The 22,781-nt window shown below is 41.5% G+C and overlaps 1 pseudogene; it reads left to right on the forward strand.

Moving 5' to 3' along the window:
• LOC143655506 (motile sperm domain-containing protein 1 pseudogene) overlaps nucleotides 1–20,149 on the forward strand; it is a 63,393-nt pseudogene extending 43,244 nt beyond the window's left edge.
• Nucleotides 20,150–22,781: the final 2,632 nt, after the last annotated feature.

Below are 22,781 nucleotides of genomic sequence, written 5' to 3' on the forward strand. Positions count from 1 at the left end.
TGTTGCCAGGACACCCCTGGGAGTCACATCGCATGTAGACGGGGGAGGGCAGTGAGTTTGCTTGCTGTGTTGGTTGGAAAGAGAGACAGGCCACATTTTGAGCAACAAAAGAGGTTCTCTTGGGGGTGACTCTTAGGCCTAATTTTAAGTAGGCTTGACCTATCCTTTATGGGGTTAAATTTCATATGAACAAGCCCCAAGCTTGGGGGCTCAGCCTATAGCTTTAGTTGTCCGCACTGCTTGTGAGAATATCAAGAATTCTCACCATTCCCCAGGTGTCTGGGTTCCAACAATTTTCCCTGGGGTGATTTCTTTCTGCATCTCCAAAGGCCTGGGCTGAGCTGCCCAGTGCTGAGATGAGGTACGCTGAACTGCTTGGGCTGTGCTATGTTGAGCTCTCTCATTTAAGCACCAGCCAATTAAGTCAAATATCATTCATTGCAGCAGGTGCACCTCCTAACTGACTGCAGATGTAATGAGCAACAGGTGAGGTTCATGTACCATTGGCTCACGTTCATAGCAACAGAACTAGGTGCCTTCACCTGGCCAAGTTGACAACTGAATCTAACTACCACAGGGGCTTTGCAAATACTTTTTTATTCACTGTTCAAATCACTCTGGGATTTATCGGGGCATCACTCTGGACAAACCAACAAAATCTCATGCCCTACTCGAGGTTCCATATACTTACGGTGTTCAATTAAGCTGTCAACATAAGTTATATTAGGAAATGCACAAGTCAAAATATAAATTTTGTACCAAATAAACAACAAATATTGGAATTTCAATGTGGTTCTAAAATTCTATATATGTCAACACTTGTATTTTTCAATTCACTTCTTTGGTGCCAAAACTAGATCATGTCATCCCGATATGAATAGATTTGTGAGATCAACTTTGTTTCCTCTAAATCGTCATGTATACTCTAATGAGAAGTAGAGAGACAGCTCACTTGGAAATGCTGGATTCATTCTTAATTTAACTAAATATTCTGGAAAAACACCTAAGTGTTCTTTGCACTGGGCCTGACACCTGCTGCTGCATGAAGATAGGAAACTCCAAGCTACATGGGAGGGAGGGACGACAGGGGCAGGGTGAGAGCCAGGGGAGGTTACTCTCAGCATGCAATGTTTCCTCTCCTAGGCCCACCACACATCTCTTTTCTCTTTCCTTTCCTTTTTTTTTTTTTTTTTGGCATGGGCAGGCAACCGGGAATCGAACCCAGGTCTACGGCATGGCATGCGAGAACTCTGCCTGCTGAGCCAGCGTGGCCCGCCCACACATCTTTTCTTACTCTGGGATTCAGTCATTTCTGAAGGAGTGACTATTACATTGATGGAAACTATGAGAAAAGGCTTTTGAAGATTTTTCTTTTTAAATGAGCTCAGGAGAGTTCAGGCCAGTGTTCCATCCTCTCTGTCTTGAATTTACACCCTGTGCTCCCCTCCACCACGGCTCCCTATCCCAGTCACTGTGCATGGCCCCGAAAAAACACCCTACATCCCAGAATCTTCTATTTTGGTTTAGGGAAAACATCACCGTCTTGGCGTTCTATCCCTAGTCTGCATGTCAGTGCTTCCAGAACCTCTTGATGCCTTTCCCAATTTCATATGCCACCCCTTGGGTGTCCACTCTTGGCCAGCTCCCACATCTCCCTTGGGTCAGGCCATCTACTCTGAAAGCTCCATTGCCATCACATTGGAACCTGCTTTGTAAATTGTATTTATGGCTCTAGTAACACTCTAGACTCCACCCCAACCCCCACATCCTAGACACCTGTATCCAATGGCCATCTCGCAATTGTCTCACTTCCCCCCAACCTCACTGACACCTTGATACTCCTGTCTCATAGAGTGACACCCACCATGTGTGATGAAGAAATTGACACATTCAAGTGCCTCCATTCTTTTCCTTTACTGCACCAAATGTTTTCTGATTATTTTATAATATTCATAAATAGTGATTCTCAAACCTGATTTAATGTCAGAATCTCTTATGGTGTTTCACCACGGACAATTAAATAAAACTTTTTGAATTCTTGGGATTTGATATTGGTCCGTAGCTGTTCTATCCAGACTCTCTATCTATCTATCTATCTATCTATCTATCTATCTATCTATCTATCTATCTATCTATCTATCTATCATCTATCTATATGAGGGGCTGGTTTCCAGGATCCAGTGTCTCTGTGTGTGCAGGTGTGTAGACCGAATGAGTAGAGGGAGATTCTCAGATACTCAGAATCTCCCCTCAGAAACCTCTGAAATCAACCTAACTACCCTGTGAGGTGCTTCATCATGGGTCAGATATACTCTGCACATCTGATATGTGAAAAAGGATGGTAAAAAGCGGATTGATTCTTCTTGAGACCATCTTAGAACCTGGTTCCCCAGGTTCTTAGCACCTGAGAACTGAGAACACAGCATGTACAAGGGTGGGCCACAAAGGCAGTCAGGGAAGCACTGAGACGAGACCTACATCTGTCCCTCAGGTACCCAGAAGTGGATAGGGCTGGCTATGCTCAGGACACCAAGCACAGGCTCACCAAGGAGCAGGGGCAGGGGGAGGCAGGAAGGGGGCTCCCTGTTAGGGTTAGGGGCTTCTTCTTTCTCTCCGGAGCTCCAGAGCAACAGCCCCAGTGTCTCAGAAGAGATCTGAGGGACATTATGTAACTCAGTCTTGTTTTGTTTGGGGGGGGAGCAGATTCAGGATACATGGAGTAAATGTTAGTGAAGTTAAAATGGGTGCATATCCTCCCTGTTGAACATGGATGCTGTCTTTATTCATTCAACAAACTTGTATCATCCAGAGGTTACCACACACACACATGCACACACACACACAGCTCATTTTCCCCACTTTTGATTCATCCCTAGCCTTGGAATTCTTGCTGTTCTTGCCTCTGCCCCCCACTCTTCTTCTTCTGTGAGGGCAGAGGTGAGTGGCCTCCTAGGTTTGTGGGATCTGCTCTCTAAGCACCAGTCCTCGAGCGTCTGTAACCTGAACTCAGCTCTGCACACCTTCCTGAGCAGGGGGACGAGAACAAGCTCAGTGCTGTCCAGCAGTGGGCTCTGCTGCCCCCATGCCATTGTTGGAACTGGTCAACGGCCATTCCAATGCAGCACTGCAGATCAGTATAGACAAGACCAAATGAGGGGGGATGCATGGTTATAAAATGCACATCTCTGAGACTCCACTCCTTATAGCCACAGGTATGGTTTTGTATATGGGTTGTAATGAGAGTGAGAAATGAAGACCATGAATAATCCTAACAGGTGCTGTTCATGTTTCATCTGAGGGAAGCACGTGTTTAATGGAGTTAGAAATACGTATGCCCTTAGGAGAACAGATGGCACCCATGAATTTGAAAGAATTTTATGGCCTTTGAATTTTATGGGGTGCTATTGTCCTGTAAATGAGAATGAGTGAGGCTAGGTCTTCTTGGAGACCCGTTTTATAGTCACCCTTTAATTGGATTACAGCTTTATAAAGCCAATATCAAATGGATTTTTGCAAGTTTTTTTTTGAAGACCATTTGTTAAGGTCTTGACAGTAACCATTGGAAGCTTCTTTCTTTCTGTTTTTTAAGGCTTGATACTGAGTACACGTTGGCCAAGTCAGCCATAGCAATGCAATTGCCCATGTTTCTGTGTATATATTACCATTAAATACATCATGTTAGGAATAGGGAATTCGATGGGCACAGCTTTACATTAAGATTAGTATAGTTGATGGTTAATCCCTGTTCAGGGTATAGGCTTTAAAGCTGGCCAAATAGGGCAACTGTGTGAGGAGATGGTAGGTATAACTCCAACTTTGAGGATTTGATTATAGGCCTGAGCCCCTTAGTACTTTGTTTCAGGCGATATTGTGGCATTTATCATCTTGATGGGTAGGGGCAATACTGTGGGGGATCCTATTTGGCATGGCCCACCAAGGGAGCCAAGATTTGATCTGATTCCAGGCAACATGTTAAAGCATCAATACTTACAGTGGGAAGAGCAAGATAAAAAATGCCACCACTAGAGGTAGCTGTTCAATAAGACTATTCCAGTTGTCACAACTCCAGAGGGGCTGGGGAGTGGGTCTGTGATACACAAGAGACCAGGGCATCCAGGGGCCGGCCATGTGCCTCCTGTAGGGTGACCCCCTGGACCTGATAAGCCAGGTTCTGTGAATGGGATGGGCGGCCCACTCATGTCCTGCCGATTGTTCCGCCCCATCCATAACCTCATGGACAGTGTGAGCCTTACCCATCAGGTTGAGCAAAGATGCCCGATAATTTGGAAGGAGGGGGCTTCCTATAAGAAAATTTTCCAATATTTGTTGTCAAAAGGATCCTGTCTCAGCATTGGAGAGGAGCTTCAGGTATCTTTAGTCTGTATGCTCCCAGGAATGCTATACCCGTTGCATCCTCTCAATCTTTCTAAATAAAACTTGGGCCTCATTAATTGTCTGACGTTGGGCATCTGTCTTGGTGAGAATACCCACTATGGACAGGTGTGCTTTTTGTTACTTTTAATGCTATAAATATTTAAGTTAATAGGGCTCATAGTCATTAGTGATACCAGCAAATTGCCTCGTTTTCTAGGATGAGAATGGCAACCTGGACCCAAATTTAAAGACTCTTGGCAACCAATCTCCTTGGCCCCTTGAACAAAATCTTTAGAATGTTTAGAATCTCCATTCAAGTGTAATTTTGAGTTGAATTTCCAATTTGGGCTCCCTTTTTGGGGTCTCACTTGATGTTAGGTGTGATGACAAGGAAGATTAGTGGTTCCTGCCCTCCACACTCATAGGCAACCATTTCTCCTTCTTTAGGGAGTGCCAATCAATGTTATGGGGGTTCAGGCTTGTTTTTACTAATGTGATGGTGGTGAGACCATTAGCCTTAGTCCCCAGATTGCAGGAGGGCAGCACTAGGGCTTTGGTGGATCAGCAGTAGCACTGAGCAGGGCCCATGCATATTACACCAGAGTCTTACATTTCTTAAGCAACTTAGGAGCATTCTCTGGTGTCTTTGGAGCTCTGGCACAGCACGCTCAGGCCCCTTCCTTTTTATGTTTTTTGTTCAACAGTCCTCTGTAAAGTCATGCCAGAAGTTAGATTTTCTATATCCTATGGCATTCGGGGACGATGAGGGACACCAGCAGCAACATGATGCTGGCAGACCCACTGTTGCACATGGGGTGCCATTGTGTTTCCCTTAGAGGAAGGACTCCTTGAGCTTGGGGCATGTTAAGACTTAGATGCATGGTCCATGGGCACTGTAGGGGAAGCCTTCCCCAGCAGAACCTTAGCTCCTGTGGTCCAGGCTCTGGGAGGTCCAGGATGGTGCCTTTGGCCCACATGTATTTAGCTCTAGTGACCTCACTCACGAGTGGGTGCTCCAGGCCGGCGATGCCTGTCTCAGAGACACAACAAGCCCTTCCTTATGCAGCCAATGCTGCTCAGTGTCAGAGTCACCCGGTGCCAGATGTTCCCATTCAAGGGAGTACCAGAAGCCACAGGGTTTTCTCTCTGCCTTACCAGGGCTTTTGCAGATACTCGAGAGATTGCAGCTCTCCAGTGCCTCAACTTTTGGGTGGGAAGCCGAGGCCTCACCCACCAGAGGCAACAGGCAGCAGCTCAAAGCTGCACAGACTCACACATGAGCAAGCCCTGGGCTCTTCCCAGAGGTCATTAGCTATCTGAGAGAGCCAATTGGCAGGCCCAAACCAGCCAAAAGGCATTAGACCCCTTTTCCCATGGTATGACAACAGTGAAACTTGTTTCAAATCAGTTAGGCTGGATTTTAAGTTTGAATCTGGGTGGAAGTCAGGCGTGACACAATAGGAAACTGAGTCAATAAACCAAGAGAAAGGATAGTTTGTTACTCACAGGTCCCAGAGAGAGGGGCCGCCATGAGGGGTCCACAGGAAGTATGATCTGTTCAAGGTCTCAGCCAGCATGTTAGGAGCACACAAGCAGAGCAAAAGGGACCCCTGGGCTTGTGCCTTTATGGGGACACAGAGGTGGAGGTTAGATTTTACATGGGAGTCAAGGACTGGTTAGTTTAAAGCAAGTGCACAAAGAGGAAAAGCACCTGGGGATCTGGGGGCACGGAGAGGGTTTGCTTATCCTCTGGAAACTAGGTGTGGGTTTTGGGCAAGGTGGATGGGTGGTGTGAGTGGTGCCCAGAGATATGGGTTTGGACCCTGGGGCAGTTTATGTCCCAGGGCTGGAGAGAGGCTTATTAACTAGGCCAGTGTTGAGGCAAGTGGTTCAGCCAAAGGCAGATAGAGGCTGGGGCAGCACACACAAAAAACTGTTATGAAACCCCTGAATTCCACTTCCAGGTATATACAAAAAAATAGAGGAACAAGAGAACAATTTCAGGAATTCATTATCTGGTTTGTAGTGATGGTTACACATTTGGACATACATGTAAATATCTATCAAATTTACACTTTAATATATGAAATTATCATATGTTAATTACATTTTAATAAGATTTAACCATATAGCCCTTTTTTATTTCAATGAAATATTCACTAGTAAATGCATAGACTTTTTTCATCACAGAGTTGTATATTCATCATCATGATCATTTCTTAGAACGTTTGCATCAATTCAGAAAAAGAAATAAAAAGAAAACAGAAAAAAATTCCTACATACCATACCCCTTACCCCTCCCTTTCACTGATCACTAGCATTTCAATCTACTAAAATTATTTTAACATTTGTTCCCCCTATTATTTATTTTTAATCCATATGTTTTACTCATCTGTCCATAAGGTAGATAAAAGAAGCATCAGACACAAGGTTTTCACAATCACACAGTCACATTGCAAAAGCTATTTCTTTATACAATCACCTTCAAGAAACATGGCTACTGGAACACAGCTCTACATTTTCAGGCAGTTCCCTCCAGCCTCTCTGCTACACCTTAACTAAAAAGGTGATATCTGTTTAATGCATAAGAATAACCTCCAGGATAACCTCTTGACTCTGTTTGGAATCTCTCAGCCATTGACACTTTATTTTGTCTCATTTCTCTCTTCCCCCTTTCGGTTAAGGTGTTCTCAATCCCTTGGTGCTGCGTCCCAGCTCATTGTAGGATTTCTGTCCCACATTGCCAGGAAGGTCCGCATACCTGGGAGTCATGTCCCACATAGAGAGGGGAAGGGCAGTGAGTTTGCTTGTTGTGTTGACTGATAGAAGGCACATCTGAGCAACAAAAAAGGTTCTTCCGACATTCGAGAATAAACTTGGAATATGTCATTGGTAACAGAGACCAGCAGGAGTTAGAAACAGGGTAAGATAATGGGTAATTGGAGCTGAAGGAATACAGACTGTGCAACAGGACTAGATACAAAAACTCAAAAATGGACAGCACAATAATACCTAATTGTAAAGTAATCATGTTAAAACACTGAATGAAGCTGCATTTGAGCTATAGGTTTTTTTGTTTGTTTATTTGTGTCTTTTTTTTCTGTTGTTTTGCTAGTTCTTTTCCTAAATCGATGCAAATGTACTAAGAAATGATGATCATACATCTATCTATGTGATGATGTTAAGAATTACTGATTGCATGTGTAGAATGGAATGATTTCTAAATGTTGTGTTAATTTCTTTTTTTTCTTTAATTAATTTAAAAAAATACACACACACACACAAAAAAAGGTTCTTGTTGTAGTTTGCTAGCTGCCAGAATGCAATATACCAGAAATGGAATGGCTTTTAAAAAGGGGAATTTAATGAGTTGCTAGTTTACAGTTCTAAGGCTGAGAAAATGTCCCAATTAAAACAAGTCTATAGAAATGTCCAATCAAAGGCATCCAGGGAAAGATACCTTGGTTCAAGAAGGCTGATGAAGTTCAGGGTTTCTCTGTCAAGTGAGAAGGCACACGGTGAACAGTCAGTTTCTCTCTCATCTGGAAGGGCACATGGTAAACCCTGAATCATCTGCTACCTTCTCTTGGCTTCCTGTTTCATGAAGCTCCCTGGGAGGCATTTTCCTTCTTCATCTCCAAAGATCACTGGTTGGTGGGCTCTGCTTCTCGTGGCTATGTCGTTCTGCTCTGCTCTCTCTGAATCTCTCATTCTCCAAAACGTTTCCTCTTTTATAGGACTTCAGAAACTAATCAAAACCCATCCGAATGGGTGGAGACATGTCGTCACCTAATCCAGTTTAACAACCACTCTCAATTATATCACATCTCCAGGGAGATGATCTGATTACAGATTCAAACATACAATACTGAATAGGAATTATTCTGCCTTTATGAAATGGAATTTAGATTAAAACAAGGCTTTTCTAGAGGATATACATCCTTTCAAACCAGCACAGTTCTCTTGGGGTTGACTCTTAGGTCTAATTTTAAATAGCCTTAGCCTCTCCTTTGCAGGGTTAAGTTTCATATGAACAAACCCAAAGATTGGGGGCTTAGCCTATTGCTTTGGTTGTCCCCACTGCTTGTGAGAATATCAAGAATTCTTCACTTGGAGAAGTTGAATTTTCCCCCTTTCTCACCATTCCCCCAAGGGGACTTCGCAAATACTTTTTTATTCACCGTTCAAATCCTTCTGGGATTTACCGAGGCATCACTCTGGACAAACCTACAAAATCTCTTGCCCTACTCAAGGTTCCATGTGCTTATGGTGTTGAATTAAGCTGTCCACATAAGTTATATTAGGAAATGCACTAGTCGAAATATATATTTTGTACCAAATAAACATTTCTTGCTTTAGTCTCACTCATAAGTTAAAATGTTAAAATATTAATTACCATGTATTTTCAACACCCTGTATTATTGACATTCCTTTGAATGCATAGACTTTTAATAAATTTTACACTCTAGTTTAGTTTTTCTGACAAAGGGAGGGGATTTTCACTAAGGCCTGAGCCATTTTACGGAAAACTCTGCGTGGCATGGACCCTGGTCAAAGCATGGACAGTGTTCCCAATTTTCTGCAAATTTTGGCTACCTGATTTATTCATCAACCACTTACTATTATCTGGATAATTTTTCCATGGGGCTTGTTTTTTGCACTCCCCATATTTTCGCATGATATATTACCTTTTAGGGTAATACATCCTCCTCTTTTGTCATGCAAACTATTTGTTTTGGGTTCCATTGAAGCATGCAGAGCCACCTCTACTACACTCTGTGACACTCCATTTTCAGCAAATAAATTTGATGCTGAGCTCCTGGGAAGGACTGTGTTTTATCCACTCCATTTCCAGAACCAAGCACATTGCACTCTACTGTCACATAACACAATGTTGTTTTCTAAGAATTGGTTCAGAGAATGAACATGTACCCAAGTCTCTTTTTTTCAGTGTAAATAAAAATAATCCAAAAGTCTTGAAGAAGGTAAAGATTTGAAATTGTAGTGTCACAATGCTAGACAGACTAAATATTAGCTATACAATCCCAGCATTCAAATGAGATGGGATATTGTTGAATAGAATAAACTTTGTTTTGTAATTTCTTCAAGATAAAAGTACCACATTCCTTCACAGAACTAGTGGCAATATGATTGCCCAATGAAATGACTTTTCTTTCTGTATTATCACAGCTGATTGCATCAAAACATCTTCCTTTTTCAAATTCTTTTTTGGGTGTGTAGTCAGGTACATCTTAAAGTCCTAAATTCTGAGGAGATATTTTGAAGCCAAATATGGTCATAATATTTCAAAGAGGAAACCAAGAAAACATAAAGGAGAAGACCCTGTCGGAATGGTTAAATGCCAGCAAAAATGGAGAGGAGGCTAATGAGAGATACATTGTGTTTCTTGACTTCATACACCCAGCCATGCTGTTATGATTTCTGATAGTATTTTTGTGTTCAGACCTTATAAATTATGTGAAATTTTTTCATAAATATTTACACATTTTTCTTCATAAAAGTACTTTTCTTTTCACATAGCCACTTTCCTATTTGCTATAATGGTGCTTGTCACACCCTAACTTCCTGATGCTACAATATTAATAATGTTCATGAACGTGTTCAAGTGAAGGCATTCATTTACGCAGAGAAAGCTTTCCTAAGCATTTTTCAGGTATTATGCAACCTGATCATGGCTGGTACCCAGCAGAGAGCAGCAGGGTCAGTCCTGTGGGAGAAGGAGGGCTTACAGCCTGAAGCTTAATGTGGACAAGTCTTCCTGCTCCAGTGACTTCTGGGAAATGTCTGACTCATGACCTCAACTCCACCGGGAGACCAATGGACCACTGACCAAACAGACACACCCTGGAGTGCCGAAGTTAACAGTCATGAGGTTGGCTCAGGAACACTGAAGCTAGGTCTTTCTCATTTGCTTCTCATTTCTTAATCTGAAAAGGGGAAAAGGAAACATGAGCTTTGCATTATATACTGAAGGATCAGTATTCATTCTGGTTAACCTTTAAGGTGCCTGACTCTTGGAGCTCCCTTTGCTGGGACATCTTGGATGAAGACAAGATTCTAATCTCCAAGGACAGTCCCATGTTTTTTGATTTCTGGTGACATCAGTGCTTCTGCCTTCTTCCACCAGGGATCTCTGGACCTGTGATTATCTTTGATTTCCCAGTGGAGGGAATGAGCTAAACCAGTGGTAAGACCACAGTCTCCGCTCTGTAGTCTCCATATCAGGCCTTAAGTCCATCAGCAGCATTGATTACACACCACTCCACAGCCAAGGAACTATTTTCATGGTGACCTCTAAGAGACATGTTTCCAATCCTGCATCCTCTCACAGTGCCCTGTGCCTCCTTTTGAGCCAATACTCCGTGTTCTTCTACCATCAACACATTTGTAATTCTGGAGGCCATTTCCACAATTAAGAATCTGTGTATATCCTTCAAAGCTTTACTCAGATCCTGTTTCAGCTTCGTCAAAGGAAATTAGGCTCTCCTGCCCCAAGTTTCAGAAGAATTGGTAAAGTTCATTAACTCACTGCTCCTTAATATAGCAACAAAATATTTATCTTACACTACCATCGACTCTAGTGTTTGGTCTTGGCTTACCCCATGCACCTGTGCCTCTCAGTCACTCTCCTTCTCACTCATCATCATCTCTCCTAGCCATCCATGACTGTGGGATGTCTTAGCACCCAGCTCCAGATATTGTCTTTAATTCCCCAATCCTGCCATCAAATTTGGAGACTTCAGTGTCCAGATCCAATACAGTCTCCCTCTCATCACTGTTGCCATGACTTCTGCCCATGCTGATACATGCCCTGTGTCTTTTTAAATTTTTAATTCACTTCACTAATATTATTTATTATCCAGTGCACAATGTGCTGCATTTAAGGTCAATTCATGATATGATAAGACTGAAGGCAGTGTCCATCCATTGGTGAGTGGCTAAATAAAATGTGGTATACACATACAATTGAATATTATTCAACTACAAAAAGAATGAACTTCTGATACATGCAACAACATGGATAAACCTTGAAAACATCATGTTTAGGGAAATAAGCCCTACACAAAAGGACAAATAATGTCAGACCTCATTGATACGAAATAATTAGAATTAAGCAAACTCAGAGTGAGAATATTGTAATACTGTGATGGGGTGAATGTATTTTAAATATGGAAACAACATGTCCAGAATATAGGTTATCAAGGGAAAGAGTAGGGATAAGGAATGAGGACTGTGCCAGTTTGAAAGTGTTGTGCACCCCCCAAAAAAATCCATGTCCTTTAATCCTGATTCAACGTTGTAAGGTGGACACCCTGTGATTAGATTACCGCCATGGAGATGTAGCACTCCTAGTTGTGGATGTGAACTTTTGATGAGATCATCTCCATGAAAATGTGGTGTGCCCAATTGTGAGTGTCGCCTTTTGGTTAGATGGAGATGTGACTCCGCCTTTGCAATGTGGGTCTTCATTAGTTTACTGGAGTCCCTTAAAAGAGGGAACATTTTGGAGAAAGCTCAGAGCCGATGTAGGCGTTTGGAGATCAAGACAGAAAAAGCGTGGGTGCTAAACAGGACTCATAGAAATAGCCAGACCTGAAGAGAAATCTCCAGCCCTGGTAGATGTTAAGGGAAGAAACCCAGAGTTTTTGTCCCAGAGCAGCTACGTGAATGCCCACCGGTGCTTACAGAGGAACCCACTGGCATCAGTAGCTGGGAGTAATGGAACCAGGAACAAGGACCAGTAGACGCCAGTCACGTACCTTCCCAGATAACCCTTCCTTGAGCCAATGTTTCTTTCCCTGAATGCCTTAGTTAGGACATATTTATGGCCTTAGAACTATGAACTCGTAACTTATTAACTTCCCTTTTTAAACACTGTTCTATTTATGGTATATTACTTTCTGAAGCTTAACAAACTAATACAGGGGGTTAATGCTTAAATTGTACAGAATTTCTATTTAGGTTGGCCATAAGATTTTGGTAATGAATAGTGGTGATGATAGCACAACATTGTGAATATGGCACTGAATTACATGTGTGAACGAAGTTGAGGGAAATTTTAAGTTGTATACGTATTACTAGACTAAAAGTTAAGAAAAATAGTCCTGTACAAACCAAACAGTGAACCCCATTGTAAATGATGCACTAGAGTTAATAGTACAATTATAAAAAGTTTTTCTGATTCCCAGCTTCCTTGGGAGAGGCTAGTACATGACCCAGCTCCCACTGAAAGGACCAGTATGAGCAAGATATCAGCATTTCTTATCCTGACCCAGCTGTTATTGCTGAAATTGAGTCCTAGATGAGTTTAATGAAGAGGTAGTGAATCCTTCTTTCCCTTCACCCCCACTGATGGAATTGAGGCTCTATCTTGGGTTCTCCCTGAGAACACTGGGGCGTTTGCCCCTTCTCAGCTCGTGGGGCTGTGGTTCCATTCCTGGAAAGGCAAGCCTAGAGGACCTCCATCAGTTGACCGAATACTGAGCTCCTAGCCTGGGTTGTGTCTCCAAGTGAGCTCGTATTTTCTCATCTCCGTCTTCAGAGTTCGGGTCAGCAATTTTGCATGGGGTAGAGGTAGCGGAATGGGCCTTAAAACAGGTAGCTGGACTTCCAGGTCAAGATGGTGGCTTAACAACGTGCGCATCTTAGTTCGTCCTCCAGAACAACTACTAAATAACCAGAAACAGTACAGAACAGCTCCTGGGGCCACGTCAGTGACCGGACACACTGCGTACCCCAGTCTGGACCAGCTGGACCGGCTGCGAGCACCCCCCCCCCCCGAACCGTGAGTTCTCAAAGCTGTAGCGGCCAGTGCCCCTCCCCCACAGGCCGCTTCCCAGAGGGGAAAGAAAAGGACTTTACCAGCAGCAGGGACTGGGCACAATCAAACGCCAATTGTGGAATTAATTAACAAATTCTGACTACTAAAAATAAGCCCCCAGCTTAGGTGAACCTGAACAAAGTGGAGGTTGCTAATTTTTGCCCTGGCACCAAGGGAGCAGGACTGACAGAAAAAGGGGGAAAAAAAGAGAAGGAAACAGAGGTTTTTGTGGCTGTGTATCTACAAAGGCGTGACTGCCTCTGGATACAGTGGCAGGACTTTTCAGGCTGCAACTGCCCCAGGCATAGGCAGAAGTGAGCTCTTTGGGGGGCTTATCTGGAGCCTGTGCCTTCCCCAGGGGAGGGGTGAAGCCCCACCCAGGTGGAATCCCTCTCTCAAGGAATTCAGACACCATGGCTTGGTAATTTGAAGCCATTAAAACTAGCCTACAACCTCTCCTCTGTCTCCAACACGCCCCCAGCCAAAGTTAAAGGTACTGCATCATCTTATGCTGGTGGGACCTACAGTCAGACAAGCACCACATACTGGGCAGGGTAAGAAAAACAGAGTCCAGAGACTTCACAGGAAAGTCTTTCAACCTGCTGGGTCTCACGCTCAGGGAAAACCGATGCAGGTGACTCTTTCCTCCTGATAGGAGGCCAGTTTGATCTGGAAAAATCTGGCTTGGGTCTATAATATCTAAGTAGACCCTCCTAAGTGTGTGTGGCGGGGGGAGGCACCACACAAGCAGGGCAAGAAACAAGAAAACAAGAACTGAAAAATTCTCCTCTGTTAAACAAAACTTAAGCTAAAGGTCCAGATAAAGCTGAACAGAATGTCAAAGAACAGACAGACAACAAATTCATCCAGCAAGAAAACCTCAGATAAAAGAAGTGAAAGCAATCTCCAGAATAAACTAATTAAGGTAATTAAATGCCTAGACGCCAGCAAAAAATAACAAATCACACTAAGAAAATTGAAGATATGGCCCAGTCAAAGGAACAAACCAACAGTTCAAATGACATACAGGAGCTGAAACAATTAATTCAGAATATACGAACAGACATGGAAAACCTCATCAAAAACCAAATCAATGAATTGAGGAAGGATATAAAGAAGGCAAGGAAAGAACAAAAAGAAGAAATTGAAAGTCTGAAAAAACAAATCACAGAACTTATGGGAACGAAAGACATAATAGAAGAGATGAAAAAAACAATGGAAACCTACAATGGTAGATTTTGAGAGACAGAACATAGGATTTCTGAACTGGAGGATGGAACATCTGAAATCCGACAAGAAGCAGAAACTATAGGGAAAAAAATGGAAGAATATGAGCAGGGACTCAGGGAATTGAAAGACAATATGAAGCGCACAAATATACGTGTTGTGGGTGTCCCAAAAGGAGAAGAGAAGGGAAAAGGAGGAGAAAAACTAATGGAGGAAATTATCACTGAAAATTTCCCAACTCTTATGAAAGACTTAAAATTACAGATCCAAGAAGTGCAGCATACCCCAAAGAGAACAGATCCAAATAGACATATTCCAAGACATTTAATAATTAGAATGTCAGAGGTCAAATAGAAAGAGAGGATCTTGAAAGCAGCAAGAGAAAAGCAATCCATCACATACAAGGGAAGCCCAATAAGACTATGCGCAGATCTCTCAGCAAAAACCATGGAGGCAAGAAGACAGTGGGATAATATATTTAAATTATTAAAAAAGAAGAACTGCCAATCAAGAATTCTATATCCAGCAAAATTGTCCTTCAAAAATGAGGGAGAAATTAAAACATTTTCAGACAAAAAATCACTGAGAGAATTTGTGACCAAGAGACCAGCTCTGCAAGAAATACTAAAGGGAGCACTAGAGTCAGATATGAAAAGACAGAAGAGAGAGGTGTGGAGAAGAGTGCAGAAAGGAAGACTATGAGTAAAGGTAAAAAGAAGGAAAATTAGATATGACATATAAAATCCAGAAGGCAAAATAGTAGAAGAAAGTACTACCCATGCAGTAATAACACTGAATGTTAATGAATTAAACTCTCCAATTAAAGGCATAGTCTGGAGCCCCCAGTCTTGGGGTTTGTTCACATGAAACTTAACCCCACAAAGGATAGGTCAAGTCTACTTAAAATTTAGGCCTAAGAGTCACCTCCAAGAGAGCCTGTTTTGTTGCTCAGGTGTGGCCCCTCTCTACAGCCAACATGACGAGCAGTCTCACCACCCTCCCCCTCTCTGCATGGGACATAACTCCCAGGGGTGTGGACCTTCCTGGCAACATGGGTCAGAGATCCTAGAATGAGCTGAGACTCAGCATCAAGGGACTGAGAAAAAACCTAGAATGAGTTGAGAATTAACATCAAGGGATTGAGAGAAACTTCTCGACCAAAAGGGGGAAGAGTAAAATGAGAGAAAGTGTCAATGGCTGAGAGATTCCAAACAAAGTTGAGAGGTTATCCTGGAGGTTATTCTTATGCATTAAGTAGATATCACCTTGTTGTTCAAGATGTAGTGGGGAGGCTGGAGGGAATTGCCTGAAAATGTAGTGCTGTGTTCCAGTAGCCATGTTTCTTGATGATGATTGAACAATGATATAGCTTTCACAATGAGACTCTGCGAATGTGAAAACCTTAAGTCTGATGCTCCTTTTAGCTACTATATCAACAGAAGAGTAGAACATATGGAATAAAAATAAATAATAGGGGGAACAAATGTTAAAATAAATTCAGTTTGAAATAGTGGTAAATGAAAGAAAGCGAGGGGTAAGGGGTATGGTATGTATAATCTTTTTTTTCTCTATTATCATTTTATTTCTTTTTCTGTTGTCTTTTTATTTCTTTTTCTAAATCGATGCAAATGTACTAAGAAATGATGAATATGCAACTATGTGATGATATTAAGAATTACTGATTGTATATGTAGAATGGAATGATATCTAAATGTTTTGTTTGTTAATTTTTTTAATTAATAAAAATAAATAAATTTAAAAAAAGACATAGTCTGGCAGAATGGATTAAAAAACAGGACCTATCTATATGCTGTCTCTACTCAAAGGACACGAGGCCAAGGACACAAATGGACATTTACACACCAATGTTTATAGCAGCATTATTAACAATTACCAAGAGATGGAAAAAGCCAAAATGTCCATCAACAGACAGTTGGCTAAACAAACTGTGACATTTACATAAGATGGAATATTATGCAGCTGTAAGACAGAATAAAGTTATGAAGTATGTTACAACATGAATGGACCTTAAGGACATTATGCTGAGTGTGATTAGCCAGAAAAAAAAAAGACAAATACTGTATGGTCTCACTGATATGAACTGACGTTAGTGAATAAACTTGGAATATTTCCTTGGTAACAGAGACCATCAGGAGATAGAAATAGGGTAAGATATTGGGTAATTGGAGCTGAAAGGATACAGATTGTGCAACAGGACTGAATATAAAAACTCAGAAATGGACAGCACAATATTACCTAACTGTAATACAATTATGTTAAAACACTGAATGAAATTGCATATGAGAATGATAGAGAGAGGAGGGCTGGGGCATAAATGAAATCACAAAAAAAGATAGACGATAAAGATTGAGATGGTGTAATCTAGAAATGCCTAGAGTGTATAATGATAGTGACTAAATGTACAAACTTAAAAAATGTTTTTGCATGAGGAAGAACAAAAGAATGTCATTACTGCAGTGTGCTGAAAAGAGATGGTACTTAATAGTTTAAAATTTCAATTAATGTGTGAGACTAAAGCAAAAAATGTTTATTTGGTACAAATCTATACTTTGACTAGTGCATCTCCTAATATAACTTATGTAGATAGTTGATTGAACGCCTTAAGTACATGGAACTTTGTATAGGACATGAGATTTTGTTGGTTTGTCCAGGTGATGCCATGATGAATCCCAGAGAGATTTGATCAGTGATTGGAAAAGTATTTGCAAAGTCCCCTTCGGGGAATGGTGAGAACGGGGGAAATCTCAACTTCCCCAAGTTGAATTCTTGATATTCTCACAAGCTGAGACCCCAGTCTTGGGGTTTGTTCATATGAAACTTAACCTCACAGGGGATAGGTCAAGCCTACTTAAAATTAAGCCTAAGAGTCACCCCCAAGAGAACCTCTTTTGTTGCTCAGATGTGGCCTCTCTCTCCAGCCAACACAGCAAGCAGACTCACCACCCTCCCCCTGTCTACATGGGACATGACTACCAGGGGTGTGGATCTTCCCGGCAGCGTGAGACAGAAATCCCAGAATGAGCTGAGATTCAGCATCAAGGGATTGAGAAAAACTCTAGAATGAGCTGAGACCCAGCATCAAGGGATTGAGAAAACCTTCTCGACCAAAAGGGGGAAGAGTGAAATGAGAGAAAGTGTCAATGGCTGAGAGATTCCAAACAAAGTCGAGAGGTTATCCTGGAGGTTATTCTTATGCATTAAGTAGACATCACCTTGTTATCCAAGATGTAATGGAGAGGCTGGATGGAACTGCCTGAAAATGTAGAGCTGTGTTCCAGTAGCCATGTTTCTTGATGATGATCGTATAATGATAAAGCTTTCACAATGTGACTGTGTGATTGTGAAAACCTTGTGTCTGATGCTCCTTTTACCTACCTTGTCAACAGATGAGAGGAACATATGGAATAAAAATAAATAATAGGGGGAACAAATGTTAAAATAGATTTAGTTTGAAATGCTAGTGATCAATGAAAGGGATCAGTAAGGGGTATGGCATGTAAAATGTTTTTTCTTTGTTTGTTATATTTTTCTGTTGTCTTTTTATTTCTTTTTCTGAATTGATGCTAATGTTCTGGGAAATGATCATGATGATGAATATGCAACTGTGATGATATTGTGAATTGCTGAGTGTATGTGTTGGGAATGTTTGTGTTTCTTGTAATTTTTTTTAATTAATAAAAAATTAAAAAAAAAAAACAAACAGGTAGCTATTACTCATTTCCCCAAAGGGGCTGATTTCATTTAAACCAAGTTCAGAGAAGTTAAAACCTAAGAGCAATCTCTCAATTAGCAGACACTGTGAGGAGGGATTTGGAAGGCCCATCTCACTGACAGCCGCCCTCAACCTACTCAAGCCAGATGCCCCTCGCCCAGTTCCCGGCTCCCCTGACTCGAGGGTGGACTTTCCTCACCCAGCACTCAAGCTCACCCAGAGCATGGCATGCCTCACTCTGAGCCAGGGTCCCACGCCCAGAGCCGGGACCACCCCGCCCATATCCCAGATCACATCACTCAAGTCACACTTACCTCTCCAAAGCCCCCACTCACTTCTTCAGAGTCCAGCCTGCCTCACTTTGGACCCCAGGTCCTCATAATCAAAGCCCCGCTCACCTCATTCAAAGCTGGGCTTGCTTCATTCTGAGCCTGGAGAACCCCGTTCAAAAGCGGAACCCCTTCCCCTAAAGCTCAAGTCACCTCACTGGAGATGAGTCCCAAGGCCATCCACATCAGTCGGACCCCAGTCACAGCATCCCCTCACCTCGGGCCCGGCTGCACACACTGGAAACTCAGGTCACTTCACACAAAGCTGGACGCCTCCCACCTAGGAAGCCACTCACCTCGCTCAGAGCCTGAGCTGATCTGAAGCTGTCACGCACCCCAGAAAAGCCATGCCTTTTCCAACCTTGTGGGTGCAGGCTTACTGCGGGTGGGATATTTGACTAGGAGAATTTTGACTTAGGACAAATCACTCCTGTAAGCTGATTTGATGAGATTTTCCACTGTTTTTTTTTCTTTATTTGGTATTGTAATTGCATTATTACTGAAATGGTTTAAGACTTCTGTATATTGTGATGTGATATATATGGAAAGAACACGTCTTTTGGGGTCCAGAGGTGGAATGTGCTGGTTTGGATCTATTATGCACCCCAGAAAAGCCATGTTCTTTTAATCCAACCTTGCAGGTGTAGGCTTATTGTGGGTGGGACCTTTTGATTAGGCTGTTTCCATGAAGATGTGACCCCACCCATTCAAGGTGGGTCTTAATTCCTTTACTGGCGAGAGAATGAGTCAGAGCTGATACAGAGAGCAGAAAGACATGGTTGTTCGAAGATGCTTGGGAAGCCAACATAGAAAGACCCTGGATTCCGGGTTCTCTGGTATCCCAGCAGGCAGTGCGGCCTAGAGACGCTAACAAAGGGCGGGAGGAGCAGTCGCAGCTGCTTTCCAAGGAGCCCGTGTTCCCAAGATTGCCAAAATGCTTTGGAGTTTGTAACTGAATGTAAGAAAAGTCCAGAATAGACGAGGCTGTCAAAACAAGCTGTAGTAAGGGAGGATTCGTGCCAAGACATCAACAAAAAAGACAGCCAGAGTTAGTGGAAAGAAATCTCCTGCTTTTGTATTTCCCATGGAGCTAAATTTTATGCAGATGATCAGTCAACACATAAGCCAATGTTGACTCTGTATAATCCCTGCGAGTTTGCCTTCAAGTTCAAAGTTGTGTGTACTACTCCAAATAAGTGTGCTGCCGTAGATGCTGCAGGTGCAGTAAAGCCTCCCTGTTGTGTGGATATTTGTGATTCCCCATGGAGATGCTTGGCCCTGTCGCTATGGTGTGACAGACAAAACTTCCGTCTCCACGTTTCTGAGCAAAGCCAGAGGAAGGCTTTAGGAAGGAAAGAAGTTGTTGCTACACTTCTTCCATCTGCAAAAGAACAACAAAAGGAGGAGGAAAAAAGAATAAGGGAGCATATAAGAGAAGGTTTATTTTTTGAGCAGTCATTTCAACCAGGAAACAGAACTGTCTCCTCAGGGCCTCGTCTCCTAAGCTTCTTCCTGGGATTGGTGGGCACTGCAGCCCTAATGCTTCCTATCGCTGGTACCGCGCTCCCTCCACTTAAGGGTGAATCAAAATCAGTGGCTGCTTATATTTTTGGTCTTATCACAATGGCTATTCTTAGAACATGAGCAAGAATTTCAACTGACTTCTGAAGTAATTTTATCTTCAATGTATCATGAATGTGGATAGCCTGTCTCCTTACCTCACTCCATTAACATGCTATAAACTATTGAATTATTTAAAATAACTTCAAATATTTAATATATATTTTAAATTACTCTATAATTCTATTTGAAGGACTCTAGCACATTACGTTACAGACGGCAAGGATGCTTCTGAGTGGCACCAATGAAATTATTTGAAGAAATACTTTTTGTATCTGTACCTATTGCACAGAAGACTTTAACTAAAACAACATTTGCTAGCTTGCCATCTTTTTTTAGTTTGCTTTGATTGTTAAGGTCATGTGTCCTTCAAAGTTAAAGGCCTAAAAGAGCAAACTGACTAGCCTAAAAATAAAAATTACGTTTACTTCTTGGCTACAAGCAGCAACGTTACTATGTAAATTATACCTTATGCCCTCTAGCACCATAAACAGTTGTCATGGTATTTCTAAAATAAGAGTTTTACTGTTCATGCGTGGAAGTTCAAAAAAAAAGCCTAAAGCACTGAGGGCTCATGCTTATCCTAAGTGAACTACAAAATAGATTGTGGTCCAGATACCAAGCATGTGGGGTTTTTTAATTAAAACCCATTGGAAACAGGGCGACCTCTCTATTTGATCTAAGACTTCTAAAGGAGGTAAGGCATTGGTTTAGCTAATTGGTTCACCCTGACTTTCTGTTAAGTGGGGAAAAACAATTTTATCCTTTCTCCCAAACCACCTTGCCTGATGACAGTAAGAACTTGCCCAAATTGGGATTACTAGATGCGGTGTCCTTCACATGGAGATTATTTTCTCCTTTAAACTCAAAACCAAGTATAGGTAATCCTTAATATCTGTGTCTATTTCATATCAGTCTCTGAGACTTCTAAAGTTTTTATTTATTTTTAGAACAACTTTGCCAAAGAAGAGTCCCCTAAGCACAGCTATTTATATTTCTTTATAAACCTCTTCCGATCTCTGACATAAATATGCAGTTTTAACTGTTATTATCTTTTGATTTAGGATTTTCATCTGAGAGCACAGTGCTTTACGAAGAAGTCTCTTAAAAATCATCTTTCAGATCTTTTTACAGAATGAACTTATGTACTGCTACTATAATATTCTCAAACACTATATGTAAACATAAAATGTATGCCTGAGACTGGTTTTTGCAGGAAACAGGACTTTACTTCTAAAAAGCATTTATGTATACTTTCATAGAAAATCCTCTTGTTTAACCATTTGGGGAGCATAAATCACTAAATGGATCATGTCTGTATGTTGTGCAATGACTGAAAAGCACATAAATGTAGTCTACTTTGAATTTTGTAAAAAAAAAAGCACAACTGTAGGTTATCCTTGTTTCTCTGCCCATCTCAAGTCGTGTGTGTTGTGTGTAAGTGTGTACACATGTGTGTGTGACAACACATTGTAAAAGACAGAAATTACTTTTAAAAAATAAAAGAAAATGGAGACCTGAAAAAAAAAAAAAAGACAGACACTGGAATCAGAAATTGAAAGCAATGCAATCCAGGAGCAAAGGACCAGGAGAAGGCCTCGTGGTTGTCAGCTGACAGAGAAACCCAAACGTTATCAAATGAGGGAAAATTTAAAATATTTACATATAAACAGAAACTGAGAGAGTTCATCAACAAAAGACATGCCCTACAAGAATTGCTAAAGGGAGTGCTTCCAATTGAAAGGAAAAAACAGGAGAGAATGGCTCGGAGTACCGTGAGAAAAAAAAAGAGCTTCAGTAAAGATAACTAAAAGAGTGCACTGAAAGCTCAATAGAACTATATCTTCAGTATATAATTCTACCTATTTGAAATTTCTCTCATTTTTTTTGGCATGTGCAGTCTCCAGGAATCAAGCCCAGGTCTCATGCATTGCAGGCAAGAATTCTACCACTGAACTACGGTTGCACCACCCCATGTAACTCTACTTTTTAATTCATATAAGAGTCAGAATACAATTGAACCAAAAAAAGTCATATTTCCTGATAATGGACACACAAAATATAAAGAGGCAATGAGGGACAAAAACAATATAAAGATGGGAAAGACAGAGCTTTGGGAACAGAGAACATGTATGCTATTGAAACTACATTAGTATCTTTTCAAATTTGTAGGCTATACATGTAGGTTGTATAATAAAAACCGAATGGTGATAACAAAGAATGTATTTTCAAGACATACATACACAGAAATTAGAAAGCGACCAGTCAGATACATCACAAAAGATCAACTACAGAGAGGAGACTGCAATAAAGGAAAAGAGAGACAAAGAACGGTACTAAATATATAAAACCAAGATAAAAATGATCAACCCACCAAGTATAAATAACAATCATAAATATTTATGCACCTAATTGCAATGTCCTAAAATACATGTAGCAAATACTGACAAAACTGAAGGGATAAATAGACAACCTACAATAACAGTTGGGGACTTCAACACACCACACTTGTCAGTAGATGGAACATCTAAACGGAAAATCAATAAGGAAATACAGAAGTTGAATAACACGATAAATGAACTAGAGCTAACAGACATATACAGAACATTGCACCCCAAAAGAGCAGGCTATACCTTCTTCCCAAGTACACATGGAT

This window comes from Tamandua tetradactyla, chromosome 14 (assembly GCF_023851605.1).
Source record: "Tamandua tetradactyla isolate mTamTet1 chromosome 14, mTamTet1.pri, whole genome shotgun sequence".
In the NCBI taxonomy this organism is placed as follows: Eukaryota; Metazoa; Chordata; class Mammalia; order Pilosa; family Myrmecophagidae; genus Tamandua; species Tamandua tetradactyla.